The sequence below is a fragment of the Sceloporus undulatus genome, chromosome 2, assembly GCF_019175285.1.
Source record: "Sceloporus undulatus isolate JIND9_A2432 ecotype Alabama chromosome 2, SceUnd_v1.1, whole genome shotgun sequence".
Taxonomy (NCBI): Eukaryota; Metazoa; Chordata; class Lepidosauria; order Squamata; family Phrynosomatidae; genus Sceloporus; species Sceloporus undulatus.
Genome location: NC_056523.1, coordinates 159,465,001 through 159,482,219, shown reverse-complemented (window position 1 = coordinate 159,482,219; position 17,219 = coordinate 159,465,001). Strand labels below are relative to the sequence as shown.

Here is a 17,219-nt window from a genome sequence, read left to right as displayed (position 1 = left end):
CCATACCAAATAGATCACTGTTGATTTCACCACTGTTTCTTAGGGTCCTATACTGCAGCATAATTAATCTACACATTAAGCCAGGCCCTGCTGAGTATAAGCTTTCCCAGATTTTGTATCCACAGGGTAGAGCAGCCTGGAGACAAATCCCAGCAAATACCAAGGTCCTACTGTAACCAATAAAGTACTTTAAGGATTTAATGTGTGCCTTCAAGTCAAATGAGTTTTCTTCATGAACTCAATCAAAGACATAGGGAAAGTTCTGGGACCAATATGTCATTCCACAGTCTGGAGGTGGCTCTGGCTGAAGGTTGCCAACCTAATCCTGGCTGACTGGAGTAAATGCGGACCAGAGGACTAAGTTTTCAGGGCAAATTATATGGGAGGAGGCGATCCTGAAGGTAACCTGGACCCAAACCATGTAGGGCTTTAAAGGTAATAACCAACACTTTGCACCTTGCCCAAAAATTAACTACGTACCAGACAGTGGAGTGATTTTAATATTGGTGTGATGTGTCCACTCCTGGATGTCCCAGTAATCAATCTGGCTGCTGTGTTTTGAAATAACTGGTTTCCAAACCTGGTACAGAGGTAGCCCAATGTGTACAGCACATTACAGAAGTCCAACCTTGAGGTTACCAGCACATGTACTACCATCTTTAGGTCCTCCAGCTCTAGGTAGAGGCAGAACTGTTATAACAGCTAAAGCTGATAGTAAGATAGCCGTCACATCCATCTGAGCTGTCATTTGGAGTGATGGATCCAGAAGCACCCCCAAGCTGTGAAGGCAGTCTTTCAGGGGGAGTGTAGCCCCATCCAAGACTGATTGACATACCTCCAAACCCAGGTTACGTTGAGAGTAAGCTTCTCTATCTTGTCTGGATTCAGCTTCTATTTGCTTTTCCTCCTTCAGCCTCCAGGTATTAATTCACAGGAGACACACTATCCTGAGCTGATGCTGTAGCTGAAGGCATAGAAAAATATATTTGGGTATCATCAGCATACAGATAGCACCCTACCCCATGCTTCCAGATTCTCTCTCCCAGCAGTTTCATGTTGATGTTGAATAGTATTAGGGATAGACTGGCACCCTGTAGTATGTCATATAACAGTTCTTTTTTTGAAGAGTGGCTATCTTCCAAGGACCACCATCTGGAACCTGCCTGAGAGGTAGGACTAGAACCACTGGAGCACAGTGCCTCCAATTGAGAAGGGGAGAGCATCTGCTTAGTTCCCCCTCCCCCAGACAAAATAATATGCTTTGATTGCATATTCCTACAAGGCAGGGGATTGGACTGGATGGTCCATGTGGTCTCTATTATTCTATGAAAAAAATCTCTTTAGCCAGACCTGCCTCAATGTGTGTGCATGTGTGTGTGCGTGGGTGTCTGTCTCCTTCCTTCCTTCCTTGACTGTGATGTCTAAGTCAGTGCATTTCCAGTGACAGAAATTGACTTCTGGTAAACAGGTTTATTGTTTTCATACATCAGAGCCCACTGGCCAATTTTAAGATCTGAAAGACCTGTATTGCCTTCTGCAGCCCTTTGAAGATTTAGGGTAAGGGACAAGATTTCAATTTTTCTTGATGCTATTACAACCCATCCCACTCCCACAACTGTTTCAATATGCTTTATTCCAGAGGCTTTAGTATGGGTCTATACTATGGTTGAAGAAGTTGGTTTATTACCATGAAAGCTAATGTTAACTTTTAAAAAATAATCTTAAACGTGTTGCTACATTCTCCCTCTCCCTTCCTCCTTTTTAATCCAGTGAGAGAGGGAGGGAGAGGAGGCAGGGCTGTTTTGCGCTTCCTTGTCTGTGTGTGATGTCTTACTGCAAAATGGGAAGTGAAAATGCAGGCTTGTGTTTCTGTTTCTCTTCTCAGTTTGAGACAAGGCAGTAAAGGGCCAGGAAATACATAGAAACATTATTCCCACATTTTCACCTAAACCAGTGTTGCCTGGTCCTTCTCCTCTCCACCCTCCTGCGCAAATGTCATGTCTGTAAATTCAGTCTTTGGGGTCCGTTCATATTAGACAGCTAGGAGCACAATGCAGGGGCAGCCACCATGATCTCCCACCCCAGACGTGTGGCCCTCCCACTCGCTTGGGTCTCACAATGGCAGCTTCCAGGTGGAAATGAAAGAAGAAAGAGGAAATCCTGGCCAGGGCGCAGCTTCCTTTGTAAATACATTTACTTTTGTGTTTATGATGGGAGTTCTTGCTATATGTAAATCCAGCAAATGCTGCCACCCTCATGCTTAAGTTAGCCCAAGTAGGTCACATTTGTTATTGTTAACTGCCCTAGAGACTACCCTGCCTTGGGGTACCCCTGCGGATGAAGCTTCTCCAAGTCCCCCGGTCTTCCACTGTTCTGCTCAGTCATACCCATGACCTCCCTAACTGAGTCTGTCCAACTAGTGTGTGCTCTTCCTCTTTCTACTTCCCTCCACCTTTCCTAGCATTATTCACTTTTCTAGTCATCCGTGCCTTCTCATGATGCAGCCAAATTAGGACAACCTCAATTTTATCATCTTGGCTTCCTGGGAGATTCCAGGCTTGATCTGCTCAAGGAGCCATTTACTTGTCTTCTTGGTTGTCCACAGTATCCTCAGCACTCTTCTCCAGCACCACTTTTCAAATGAATTTTCTTCCTTTCTGCTCTCTTCACTGTCTGGCTCTCACATCCATACAGGGTGATGGAGAACACAATGGATTAGACAGTTCTAACTTTAATGCTCGGTTGTGTATCTTTGCACTTTAGGATTTTGTCTAGTTCTTTCACGGCTGCCTTTTCCAGTCCTTGTCCTCTTCTGATTTTTTGACTGCAGTCTCCTTTCTGCTCAATGTTTGATACAAGAGAAATCTTAATTTCGATTTTCTTTGTCTAGGGTGAATTTATGTAGGTCCTACATTACTAAAAGTCACTTTTGGAACAAACTGCTTCAGAACAGGCAGGAACTGGGGTATCTTGGAGAGGAACACAAATGGAGAGAAAAAGAGTCTGGAGGGTTCAGACTCTTCTCTTTCTCTCCCTTTGCAGTCTTTCCTTTCTCTCCCTTTGCAGACTCTTCGGCCTGTTACAGACTGCCAAAATAAAGCTGCTTCGGGTCTCTTTGGAGGTATGCTATTTAAATGATGCATGGGTCCTAAGAGTCCGGAGGTCGCGCCAAAGCCACACTCCAGTCCTAAGCACTGGAGTACAGCTTTGGTGCAGCTTCCGGATTATTAGGATGCATGCATCATTTAAACAGCATACCTCCAAAGAGACCCCAAGCAGCTTTATTTTGGCAGTCTGTAACAGGCCTTCTCTTTCTATTTGCAGAGTCTGCTCCTTCTCTCCCTTTACACTGAGCTTGGCCTGGAGCCTCCCAGCCCTCCTCTGCCTGCCTGCCTGCGTGGCCCTGCTGCCTTGTCTCCTGCTGGGAAGGAAGGGCGGGTGGGGCGTGGCCCTGCCTTGTCTCGCCTCATGGCTCCATGAAATATAAGAAAGAAATCAATGGCTCTCCCCCCTCCCTTCCCCCCCCCCCCCCCACTCATTTTGCTGGGTTCTTTAAAAATTCCAGCCAGGTTTTGCCGCAATGCAGTGGGTGCCTCCCTCCCCGGCTTCAGAGGAGCCATGATGCAGATGTCTGGGGGGGGGGGGGCAAAGAAAACCCCCCCCCCCCTTGGCCCCCCCCTGCCTCCCTCCCTCCCACTGGCGCCGCCGCAGCCCCCGAGACAACGCCCTGCCAGGCGCTGGGCGGCCGGGAGGGGGCGCTGGTTAGCAGCCGCAGCAGGAGAAGAAGCAGAAAGCCTTGCTGGAGTGGGGCTGGAAGGGAGAGGGATGGCAGAGTGGGGTGGGGGTTTCTTCTCTCTTTTTTGAAACAGTTACAGTATTGTTATTAATCTTTTCACATAGGTTAAAGAAAGAAACATTGAACAAAACAAAACAAGAAAAACAAAACACAAGACCAACAAATGCCAGCTGCAGATGCTGGCAAAAAGTCAGGAATAAACTCTTCTAGAACATGGCCTCATAGCCTGAAAAACCTACAAAAAACTATGGATGATGGCCATGAAAGACTTTGACTTCACACGACCAACAGTTTACCACCGATCCTCTCAATCCTCTCAACAAGCCAGTCCCAATCAAAAAGCCACCAAAGAGCAATACCATTATTGGCCAACCAAAATGCCCAGCATACATGTTGCAAACTTTCAAACTCCAATAGTTTGAGGGGTTATAAACCAAACAGGAAAGGAAAAAATCTGAAGATGTTAGTCATTTCCCAGTTGCCACATGAGAAGGAGGAAGAGGTACCAGCCCTCAAGAGATGCCCCTCCATACCATCTTAACGAAGAAGAGAAATAGCAAAATGCAGGCCTGTGACTAACATCTTCAGGTTTTTGTCCCCTCCTGTTTAGTGTGTAACATCTTGCCTAATGAAGAAGCCAGTGAACATGTATAGTGTGCGTTTTGGTTGGCCAATACAGGTGTATCACTGTTTGATGGGTTTTTATCAGGATTTGGTAAATGGTCAGAAAGGTAGAGGAAAGCAGAAAGAGAGGAAGGCCACATGCTTATCTATTTATTTATTTATATCCTACCTTTCTCCCAAACTGGGACCAAAGGCAGCTAACAACACAGTAAAACAATAATTCAAATCATACAATTAAAAATCATACAAATATTTTAAAATTACAAATATAAATTTTAAAACGTACAAAGTTAAAAATTTTAAGGCAGCCATGGGTATGAATTTGCAGGAGTGGAGCATAGGGAGTCTTGGAGATGTCTCATTTCCAGGGTCGCTATGAGTCGACAGTTCCACTTCAACTACCACAATGCATTCAGACAAACAATTTATCCTAACATCTGAATCATTCTAAACGAAGCATCTAACTAACTAACCATCCTACCTATGATATTTACCATTGACATTCCATTCCTTCCTTTTCTCTGGTCTGACAACATGATTAAATTTTATATATTTATCATTTAAGACTTATCTCTTCTGTTTGTGTATGTATTGTTTCTTCCACATTTCTTCTATCTATTTTCTCTCTAGTTTTTTTTATTGTTCTTTTCTATCCTTCATGCATCTTTTTCCTGTCTGTGTCTTTTCAAATCCATTCACAAAACCTGTACTAGTCTTTCTTGTACTTATTTGTCATATTTCTTAATCAAATCCTCTATCACCTCTTTTCCCCATCTTAGGGTTAAGAATCACATTATCTTATCCCAAATCCTCCAAGTATCTTCTAAGGTCTTCTTTATTCAAACATCTAGTGAGCTTGTCCAATTCTATTGTGTCAAGTATGGGTAGGGTAGGGTTTCCTTCTAGAGGCAGTTTTGCAAAAGGGAGAAAAAAGGGAAGGCTATGGTCGTTGTCACCCAAGGTGACCAGATGTCCTCACTGCAAAGGAGGATGAGCCAGTGATGGAGCATGGAATTAAGAAATGAAAATTGATGTAATGCATTTTAACCCCCACAATGAAGAACATTGAGGAAAAATGGGGGACATGACTAAATAAAAGCTAAAAACACCCATAGAAATGTAAATTCATGGTTCTATGGGGTTATTCAGTGTTGTTTTTGTTAACGAGACTGGGCGAATAATCTCACACATTCCAGTTTTGTTGTTCACACTATTTTTTTTATCAGAGCCACATTTCTGCCAGTTCTGTTGCCCACACGTGTCAGCACTGTGAATAAAAATGGAGCTGATGATGCAGATGTATTAAGCACGTTCAAGCATGCAGAGTTTTATCCTGGATCTATTTGAATCGGCTATTCACACAGACAACAATGCAAATCTTTTAGGAAACTTGGAGGGGGAGGAAACCTGAGATTGGTTATTGGGTTAAGTGGGGGGGGGGGGGTTAAACACCCCTCCCCCCATTTACTCAGGTGCATTTGAAATGCATGAAAACAACAAAGATTCAACCCACATTCTACTGGTATTCTTTTCTTCATCCGAACAACCCCTTAGTCATGCTCAAAAGGGAGGGCATTTTGCAATTCCTCCTGGACAGAAGGCTGAAATGGAGGGTATGTCCTGGAAAAGGAGGACAGCTAGTGACCCTGTCCTCACTGCAGCTGAAGCAATAAAGCCTCTTTTCTCTTCCACACCCACCCTGGGTCTGAAATGTCAGCCGCAAAGCTTCTTGTAGCTGGGATGAGGACATAACCAGAGCATTTTTAGTGAAATTGATACTGGGTGTCCATTCTCTTGTTCAAAATGTTAATGAGTGGACACCTCTCTATGCACAGATAGATGTTTAGTCTGTGTTGAACGTGACTTTAGGTTGCGTCTATACTAGAAAGTGTAAACATCACTAAGTGCTATGGTTCCATCCTACAGAAGCCGGGGATTTGTAGTTTTGTGAGGCACCAGCACTTTTTGGCAGAGAAGGCTTAAAGACCTACAAACTCCAGGTTTCCATAGGATGGAGCTACCACACTTAAAGTGGTGTCACAGTGCATTATTTCTACAGTATTGATGCACCCTTATTTTAAGGGGGAGGCAATACAGAGCTGCAAATACATTTGCAGACAACAAGATCCTGTGTACCACTAGAAATACCTAAATAAAAACGAAGAAGAAAAATTTCTAGAACTCTTATCAAAGTTTAGGAAAAGGTTGGTTTACACTGATTTGAAAAATACAACTGATCTGGGATTGCAAAGGGGCTGCATTTGGGGATTTTAAAAAAATGTTTTGCAATAACTGGCAGAAGGCATTGAAAAGGATGATGAATTACAAGGATTAACTTGTATATTTGTTTCCACTGGGGGCCCAAAAGTGAGGGCTGGGAGGGGTGTTGCTGGGAGGGGTCCATTTGGACGTAATTTTGAAAATTCATTTGACATAAATTCTACCTGGAGGGATTAAAAGTGTCCTTTTCTGTGCTTGTAGGGCCTTGCCCTTGGTCAAGGGTAGTGTTTTTAAATTGTGAAGAATTGTGAGTAACAATCAGGCTGTTGATAGTCGATTAGTTAGCAGCACAGACTATGGAGGTGTAAAAGTGGAGATCCACCCAGTGGCATTACTGTGGTTGGTGTTACCTGTTGCGGAGGAGGAAGGGTACCTGCCCCTCCCTATTATCATTATTATTTTATTTACTTACATCCTGCCTTTCTCCCAATATGGGGAAGCAAGGCGGCGAACAGCAAATTTGAAAATGATATAGTATAAAAACAGTATGAAGACATTAAAATGTATAAATATATAATTTGAAAATCAGTTAAACAATTTTAAAGGTAAAACAGTTACAAATTAAAATGCAACATGTTAAACATGTTAAAACTCAATACAAACCTTAAAATTTAAATTCCACAGCATTTAAATCTCAGCCATTGTCAGTTTGAAAAGGCCTGGGAGGATATTATGCAAATGGAATTTGAGTTGAACTCTAAACTATTCTTACACTAAACATTATGGAGGATATAAAAGGAAAATTAAATCAAGAAGAAGAAGGTGTTATTTTGTATTTGTTCACAGCAGCTGACTTGATATTTACTAGGCATTGGAAGGAAAGAAGCATGGATTTACAGTACTTGAAGAATGAACTATGAAAGTATTTGATTTATCTATAATGGACAAATTAACGATGGTGATGAATGGGAAAATGGAGCAACGATTTCTGAGGAAATGGAGAAAAGTAAACAAGTTATGGAAATGAAAGTCCTCAGATTTAAGATAAAATATTACAACTGATAAAACAAGTAATTATTTAAAGAAAAGTAATAATGTATTTTATCTATTGTAGTATAGATGTAACCGTAAAACTCTGGACTTTATAAAGAAAATAATGTTTATGTATATAATTTGTTGTGGTAGACTGTTACACATAATGTAATTAAAATCAAGATATTATTTCAAATTCAAAGAAAAAGAAAAAGAAAAAAAAGGCCTGAGAGCACAAGAATGTCTTTATCTGCTGCCAAAGGGAGATCAGGGATGGGGCTATTCTGGCCTCTCTAGGGAGGGAGTTCCAGTGCCTGGGAGCAGCCACCAAGAAGGCCCTCTCTGTTGTTCCCACCAAATGAGCCTGAGTGGGTGGTGGGACAGAAGGAAGGGCCTCTCCAGATGATCTCAACACTCCAGTGGGCTCATTTGCCTTTGCTCACTTGTCCCCCTGGCTGCCACCCAACCAGACTGCTGATGGGGAAGGTGGGGCAGTGCTGATGCCTCATTGGTCTGGTGAACAGCTATGCCAGACCCTAACAGAAGGTGCGCGTGCGTGCGTGCGTGCGCGCACACACACGCACACACACAGAGAGCAATGGCCACAACTAAAGGATGGTGCTTAAGCATCCAGATGGCCCATTTAGGGTCTTGCATGGCTGCTTGAGCAGATAGCCATGCCAGACCCTAAATGGAAGGCACCATCCCACAGCAGTAGCCACTGCTGTGGTGGTAGTGCTGAGGCCTCTGGAAAGCCCATTCGTTGTCTTGTGCGGCTCTGGGTAAGTGAGAAAGGCAAGGGGCAGCCTTTCTCGCTTGCCCAGCAGCTGCACTGGTCCCATCAGGTGTACCGCCCCACCAGCTTACACCCCTTTCTGGGGTGTATACCCAGTGCAGTCTGCACCCCCTAATGATGCCCCTGGACCGGTACTCCCTGAAATTATAAACTCAGAAGTAGTGACTGTGACCTGCAATTCCTGTCTCTCCTATCTTTGATGTTATGAGGAAAATCAACAGCACATGCCTGTAGGGTTGCCAGAGGGAAAACTGGAGAGGGTTCCTATACCTTTAATAGCTGGGAATTTCATCTGGTGTTGCTATTTACTGGGTTGCATGAGAAGGAACCTCTGATGAACTAAAAGTAAGGAGCCCTGGTGGCACAGTGGTTATAATGCCAGTACAGTACTGCAGCCACAAGATTATGAGTTCAATCCCAGGAGGGCTCTAGGGTTTACTCAGCCCTCCATCCTTTTGTAGGCCAGTAACATGAGTACCCAGCTTGTTGGGAACAATTGGTGTACACATTGTAAACAGCTTAGGGAATGTTAATTAACTGATAAGTTTTTATAGAAATTTACTTGCTACTGCTATTGCTATAGGACCTCTCTCCAGGTTTCAATCTGGCAACCACAGGTATATTCCTAAGGAATGATATGGACCGTGCCTTTGTCTGGTCCTAATTCAGGCTCTTCTCATCATAGCTAGAAGTAATACTGAAAGAGATGTTAATTTGAACTAGAGTGGGGCCCTGGAAAAAGGAAGAAGACGGCAAAGACAGAGGAAAAAGTGCCAGCTTCTCTGTTTTGCAGCTACCTTCTGTTCCACAATTCATGTGCAAAGCATTTTGTTGGCTAGAGGTAGTAGCTGCTATTTGAGAGCCTAGAGAAGATTTTACATGTCTGCTTATTCCCACATCCCTGTTGATTCAACAAGCCAACACTTCTGTATTCTCAATGCATAATGATTTTACACAAGTAAAATCATTTGGGGCATCATGTATGTATGTATGCATGCATGCATGCATTACCCTGCAAATAAGATGAACATTCACTCATCCATTAAATAGATTAGTAGTCTATATTTCCTTTATTCTATTAAATAACATTAGATGCAGTGAAGGACATATGAATGGGACCTCTTTTTTGGGGGTGAGAAGGCCTTCTCCATGCACTCCAGGATTCAGTAGCTGAGAAATTAAAAGCTAACCCTTCAAAGTCATGTTCTCACACTCATTTATTCATGGATTGACATTATTCCGGGTTGTTTTGCAGTCAAGTAGTCTGCCTTAGCAAGTTCATACAGGTTTCTGCATTATGTGGCAGCTGCTTGGGCAAAGTCAGAATTCTTAATTGGGCCAGATGTTACTGGAGGGTATGGCACCATTTCCATTCAACCTATGTCAAGGTCTCTGGGAAGGTTACAGCATATCTCTCTTGCAATGCAGACAGGCCTTTTGCTTCTCAGACTCTGCTTGGTACAGCTGGGATCAGGAAATGTTTCCTCCTTCCCTGACTCAGTTTGGTTGGATGATGATCCCAGCACAGGGCTGGGGAGACACATGGTGCTCCAGATGTACTCCAATGCCAATCAGGCTCATTCAGCATGCCCTGTGCTCAGAGAGGGCGGGAGGGAAAGTCAACATCTGGAGAGCCATACATTTTCTACTCTTACCCCAGCACTTGTACTTAGTTTTAGTTGTTTCTCAGCCAGAAAAACAGAATATGGTATATAGGAGAAGCAGCAATTATTTTTTATTTAGCACCATCCATGTGCATAGTACAGAGTGAAGTGTTTTACATTGTCCATCCACATATGTTAATGTTTATGTTTTGAATATAATTCTCTCTCTCTCTCTCTCTCTCCCCCTGTGTATTGCCTCACTTCCTCCACTTTGAAGCAACAGCCTCTATGTAAGGGTGGGAACTGTATGGTCCTCCAGATGACTGTGGATTGGAACCAGGGTGACCAGATGTCATAATTGCAAAGGAGGGCAAGGCCCCTAAAAATGTTGGACATTCAAGAAAAAGTGAGGTAATTACCAATTAAAAGCTAAAAACACTAATATAAACTCATTTAATATGGTTGATTTATAGCAATATTACATAATCTGTATTTTGTTATGTACTCAGCCACATTTTTCTGGTTGACTTATCTTTGTTAAAATGCCTAATTTGCTTACAATATACTTACAGAGTTCTGAGCAAAACAAAAACTTAAAGCTGTACTTTACTACCAACCAACCCTGGACTGAACTTATATTTAAATTATTACTTTCATTTGTTGCTTTCCAATTTGCTCTCTCATTCCTTCTGTTTCTTCCTCAACCCAAATTGCACACTTTTGCCCACCCCTGGTGCCACTGATCTGCTTCAACAACCCAGATCGCCCCCTTTTTTCTACATCTCTGTCAGAAAAAACAAAACAAAATCACCACATGGTCAGCTACAGTCTTCTCCGCAGTGTGCAAGTAAGAAGCCCTTTGCAGCAGCCAGAGCAGTAATAAATCTATTGAGCTACCTCTTGCTGGCCTGCTGGGATGACACAAGAGAGTTTATCAATGGAGTTTATCACATGGAGGAAAATTACTTAAATCCTGAGCAGAAACTGGATTGAAAAGTTTGTGTAGATGAGAAATAATGTGACATTAACCCGAACGGAAAGTCACCAAAACCTACTCTTTTTTACTTTTGGAAGTTCCTGAAAGTACTGTAAAAAGGAGCAGTTTGAGCATCTTTCCATTCAGGTTAATGACACTTTATTTCTCCTTCATACAAACGTCATCTGAAAAATCTACCTGCTTTTGCGGGTTTTGTCTACTTTTTGTTTGGGTTAGCCCTTGACATTGCTTGAAAATCTACCAGCTTTTGTGTTTTTTTTCTAGTTTAAATTCAGTTTCTGCACAGGATCCATCCCATGTGATAAGCTCCAAGGACAAGTTTTATGGCTCAAAATAGAGGAAGTGTTGCAATTCATCCTGGACCCCCAGACATAAAGTTGAAATGTAGGACATATCTGGGGGGAAAGGGACCTCTGGTCCCCCTAACTGGAACTCCCAGCATTCCTCACCATTGGTTATGCTAGCTGATGTTGCTGGGCATTGCACTGGAGGACCACATGATTTCCATGCCTGGAATACCTCCTCTAACTGAGAGCTGAGGAGCCAATGGCCCTCCAGATGCTAGACTACAGTTTTCATAATTGTCTGTACTAGCTTGGAATGATGAGAGCTGGAGTACACTTGCTTCAATATCTAGGCAGGTTCCCCACCCTTTTTTTTTGTTAGAAGCTCTGCACATGTTTGGTCCTCCTTACAGCCTCACCTTCCCAGCAGAGCAGTAGGGTGAACAAACTCCATCTGTTGCATCTGTCACTCCCATGCATTTTTCATAGGATGTAAAAGGTTTGGTTCTTTCTGCTGAGATCAAACAGTGCACAGGGACACACACAAAGCAAGCAAAGCAAGCAGCTGCAGTACAGGGACGTCTCTTTTTAGTCCCAGGAGGCTTTCCTCCCATTGCAGACGTGGTTTCTCTCATGGGAGGTCCTTGGCAGCATCTTCCTTATTTGTCTCGTAGTCCTGCATAATTGACTGGGTATGAAAGAAATGCTTAATTTAAAAACCAATAGATTAGCTGCACAGAAAGGCACCCTGCCTACCAGTCATAATAAGCACTGAAGACATTCACAAAATTCTGTTTTCTTCCTTCTCAGTAACAATCCATCCCTGAATTTCTTCCTTTTAATTTTGTAATCCAGAACATAAACAAAAAGCAGAAAAGCAAGGCAATTTTACAGCTTTTTTTGTACAGCCATTTTCTACTGCATCAGTTCCTGCTGCTCTTGCATACAGATCAGCTAAGGAGATGTCTCTTTAGATTTTCTTGAAGTGACATGAACAGTCTACAACAAATGCAAAAGCCTTCCCATAGGGCTCCCCCCAATCCAATTCAGTGATTCGGATCTAGATCTGATTCATATTTAATTAATCCAGATCCAGTCCATTTCAATCCATACCCCAAATCAAAATTAATATTTGGAAGCCTGGATTACCAGTCCTTTTCCTTTGACTTGCATTAAAACCCAAAGACTGGACTTTTAAAAATAATTTCATACATCAGCATAAAATGTTGAGATGCAGTAGACTCTCTGCCCAGTTTCATAGAGATAACTCGAGTGGCTTTGTGCTATGCGCCTGTAAAGTATACTGTTTTTAAAAAGGCACAGACGTGCAATTTTAAAAACTGTTTTTTACTGTTCATTCTTGACCATTCATTTTATGCTGCTTTTGTCCTGGCACTGTGTCCCTTAGCACCAAGTCACCTAAGTTTGTTAGTTTAACAAGATATATGATAATGATCATGATGAATACTTGAAGAGAGGGTTATTTTTTGCTTTATTCTAACAACAAACTACTGTAGCTGGTAAGATTCAGTGGTGCATGTAAGGAAGGAAGGGGTAAAGAAATCCATTTTTATTTATTACTGGATGTCTAGCTGGTGAAATCCTGCTCATTCTCCTTAAGGCATTTGGTGGACTGGGCTGAATTAGTGATCATTGTTCTCTTCACCCCATACTCACCTGCCTATCTCTTCCAGAATTGGTTTTCTAACCCTGGGGGTGGGAATTGAGAGCTGTTTCTGCCATCATCCTTTGTTAAAGCCTGATGGATCTTACCACAGCTGCTTGGCTATTTGGACTTTTCTTCTGCCTGTTCTGAAAAAAAACCATTGGCTACCACAAAAGACTGCTGGTTTGTTGCTGTTGTCAAGTGTCTTCTGAGCAGACTTCAACTCACAGCGACCTTGTGGATGATACATATCCAAGACCCCCTATTTTACTGTACACCGCTATGATCATTGCGGAATAGCGGTCTATAAATAAAACATATTATTATTATTATTATTATTATTATTATTATTATTATTATTATTATTATTATCCTCCATTGCTCTGCTTAGGTCCTATAAATTCATATGCTGACCCTAGAGTCTATCCCTCTAACGTACAGTCTTCCTCTCTTTCTACTATCTTCTACCTTTTCTAGCATTATTGTCTTTTCTAATGAGTCTTGTTTTCTCATGATGTGTCCAAAGTACAACAGCTTCAGTTTAATCATCTTGGCTTCTAGGGAAATTTCAAGCTTGATCTGTTCAAGGACTCATTTGTTTGTCTTTTTGGGTGTCCATGGTAACCTCAGAACTCTTCTCCAACAGTACATTTCAAATTAGTTGATTTTCCTCTTATCTGCTTTTGCATCTGTACATGGTGATGGGGAATACAATGGCTTGTATGACTCTAACTTTAGTGCTCAGTTGTAGATCTTTACTCCTTAGGGTCTTCTCTAGTTCTTTCATAGCTGTCATTCCCGTTCCTATTATTATTATTATTATCATTAAGCTTTATTTATATAGCGCTGTAAATTTACACAGCACTGTACATACAATCTTTTGATTAGATGGTTCCCTGTCCTCAGGCTTACAATCTAAGAAGACAAAACATAAAAGGATAAGGGAATGGTTGTGGGGAAGGGGATCAGGTTCTGGAGTTCATCTTTCCCTCAGAGGCCTGGACCAAGGCAGATGGACTGGAGGGAAGGCTCTATATCTTAAGGATATAATGCCATGCCGCCTTGTTTTGTGGCTGTTTCTGACTCATGGTGACCCGAAGGCGAACATATCATGGGATTTTCTTGGCAAGATTTGTTCAATGGAGGTTTGTCATTGCCGTCCCCTAAGTCTAAGAGAGTGTGACTCGCCCAAGTGGGTTTCCATGGCCAAGCTAGGATTCGAACCCTGGACTCCAGAGTTGCAGTCCCGACACTCAAACCACTATGCCATGCTGACTCTCTCCCATCTTTGTTAGTGAACTGCAGTTCCTAGTCATCTCTTGACTTCAGTCTCCTTCCTGATCAATGTTTGATCCAAGGTTCAGGAAATCTTTTATTTTGATTTCAATTTCCTCATTCTCTAGGTTGAATGTATGAAAGTCCTCAGTGCTCATTATTTTTGTTTTCTTTATGTTCAGCATTAAAATTGCCTTTGCGCTTTCTTCTGTGACCTTCCTTAATAACTGTTCCAATTCTGTGATGTCTTCTGATGGTAATATGGTATCATCCACATATCTTAGATGGTTGATATTCCCTCCCCCTATCTTTACTCCTCCTTCATCCAAGTCTAAGCCTGCTCTTTGTATTATATTTTCTATATACAAGCTGAATAAATACAGTAATAGAATGTAGCCTTGCCTGACCCCTTTGCCAATTGAGAACTATTCTGTTTCTCCATATTCTGTTCTAATCATAGCCTTTTGTCCTAAGTACAGATTTCTCATGAGGACTATCAAATGTAGTGACAGGCCCATGTCCTTAAGAGTCATCCATAGTTTTTCATTGATGGAGTCAAATGCTTTGCTATAGTCTATAAAGCACATGCTGATTTTTTCCTAGAATACTTGGTTCTCTCCATTAGCTGATACTGTGGTTCTTTCCTTTTCAATGTGCTTATTTGCTGCTTACACTGAAGGCAGACAGCAAATCTGGGATCTTTTCCCAACTCAAAATGGTCACAAAAAGGCACTTTGCCTTTTTTGCATTTATTCAGATTGCCTCTCTCAGGTAACAAGTGAGTACTGTAACAACAAAAGCAATCCAGCCAAGATTTCTAAAGTCATGGATTTTTAGGAAGCCTTTGCCAGACTGAATAACTATTTTATTATTTGTAAGATAATAGGGTTTAACTAATTTAGTTTTTCCTGCCTCTATTTTGTATTTGTTATAGTTTTTATTCTAATACATCTTGCAGGCATTTTTTTTACAATGCTGACTGTTAAGCAAAATGTTGAGTGTTTCAAGTTAATAAAGTGAAGGGGAATATGAATTTGTTGTGCTAGGATACCCTCTACTACTCTTCCTGCACAAGATCCGGTATGCTTGGTACCACAATCTGTGTCTCATTTTGGGTGAAAGGCAGGATATAAATCCAATAAATAAATAAATAAATAAATCTTTAACTGGTCTAAAATGCAGCCACCAAAGTACTGGTTGGGGATGATTACAAGGAACAAAACATTCCCCTATTGAAACAGTTCCAGGCACAATTCAACATGCTGAATATGGAGGTTATTTAGAGAGTGAAAATAATCCAGGTTGAATCTCCATTGTTCACATGCATCCCGAATGCACCCGATTAAGTTGTGGGGAAAGCCTGCCCAAAAATCCACTTAACCTGGGGAGGGGGGGTGTCTGAGTTTTAAAAAAATATTTGCATCATAGGCAGTGTGAATAACCAATGCAAATAGACCTGGGATTACAGTAAACTCTGCATGCCTTGAATGCATTTCGAATGCACTTGCATAATCGACTCCATGTTTATTCAAGTGCTGGCATGTGCGAGTAACAAGACTTGCAGAGATGCACAAGGATGTGGTTCCATAGTGTGAATAACAAAACCAGAGTGTGTGAATGAGGTTATTCGCATCATTCTGCTTTAAAAAAAAGTCTGAATGACCCTTCAGAAAGACCTACATTGTTTAGGTCCAGATTATCTGACAGTGCATATCTCCACAAATGAGCCTTCCAGATCCTGAGATTCTTAGTCTCACCACTATCACAGGCACATTGTTGAGGATATGAAAGAAGACATGCTTGGTGGCTGCCCCCAGACTATGCAATTCCTTCCTATGCGAGGTCCAGTTGGCCCCCTCTCTGTTCTATTTTCACCAGAAGGCAAGAACCTTTTTATTTAGACAAACATTCAAGTTTGGATTGTGGCAGAAGAAAATTGTTTGCTTGTTTGTTTGTTTGTTTTTAATTACGTGCCTGGTCTTTTATCTCGATTAATTTTGAAGTGTTTTAAAATAAATTCTTAACAAGATTGTCAATTTAATTTTTGTAAACACCTGTACTATATATTGTTTTTAGCTGTATTTTGTTTTATGCTACCATATAAGGCACCTTTGGCTTTCTGTTGGGAGAAAATTAGAATAGGAAGTAAATAAATAAATCTGTTTCTCCTTTCCTCCCTTCCTTCCCATCTTGGCTGACGGCTGGGATTTCTGTATTATCCAGCAAGCTGTTTGCATCTGTTTGGAATCCATACATGAGAGACCAGGATTTTGGCATCACAGAGCTAACAGCTGGAAAATCTGACTGCTCTTAGAGGTATACATCTGGACCTGTGAAACAGAGGAAGGAAGTGCTGCTGTGAAGCATGTAAAGGCAGGCAGCTGTGGCTGAACCATGTTTCTGCAAAGGGAGATGGGCAGCCAAGCAACATAGCATCGCAGAACAGGTGGAGTAGTTCAATGTGTGGCTCCCCTCTGCATTTGGTAATTTGAACATTTGGTAATACTGAGCCATTTTGCTTCTTTTGTACATTAATTCACCCCAATAAATCCTGCTGCCTAGGAGGCTACAGGGTTTCCTCCAGCAGAAAGTGCTTGAATTGTTGCTTATGCTGTAGAATTCATGACAGAACAAATTTCTTCTTGCTCTCTGAGAGCTCACCGGAAAGGTAATCATTGCATATATATTAGTGTAGGGGAAATGAAAACTGTCCCAAACTTTAAAAGAGGTATATGGAGCAGTGTACTAGTTTTGGCCATTATCTATCTATCTATCTATCTATCTATCTATCTTTCTTTCTTTCTTTCTTTCTTTCTTTCTTTTCTTCTTTGTTCTATTTGCTATTTTATCAGTAAGCACAATGTTGATAGTGTACACTTTTTTCAATGGCCTGTTTTAAGGATGCAACATAATGACATGTGACAT

At 41.6% G+C, this 17,219-nt stretch overlaps 1 long non-coding RNA gene across 2 annotated transcripts; it reads left to right on the top strand.

Moving 5' to 3' along the window:
• The first annotated feature begins 1,413 nt into the window (after positions 1-1,413).
• Positions 1,414-16,868, top strand: LOC121923613. 2 transcript variants are annotated; one of them, XR_006102413.1, is made up of 3 exons: positions 1,414-1,557; positions 10,356-10,483; positions 16,518-16,868. It is a non-coding gene; the product is annotated as an uncharacterized LOC121923613 (long non-coding RNA). The 2 variants fall into 2 exon arrangements; XR_006102412.1 differs by having other exon boundaries at positions 10,350-10,483.
• Positions 16,869-17,219: the final 351 nt, after the last annotated feature.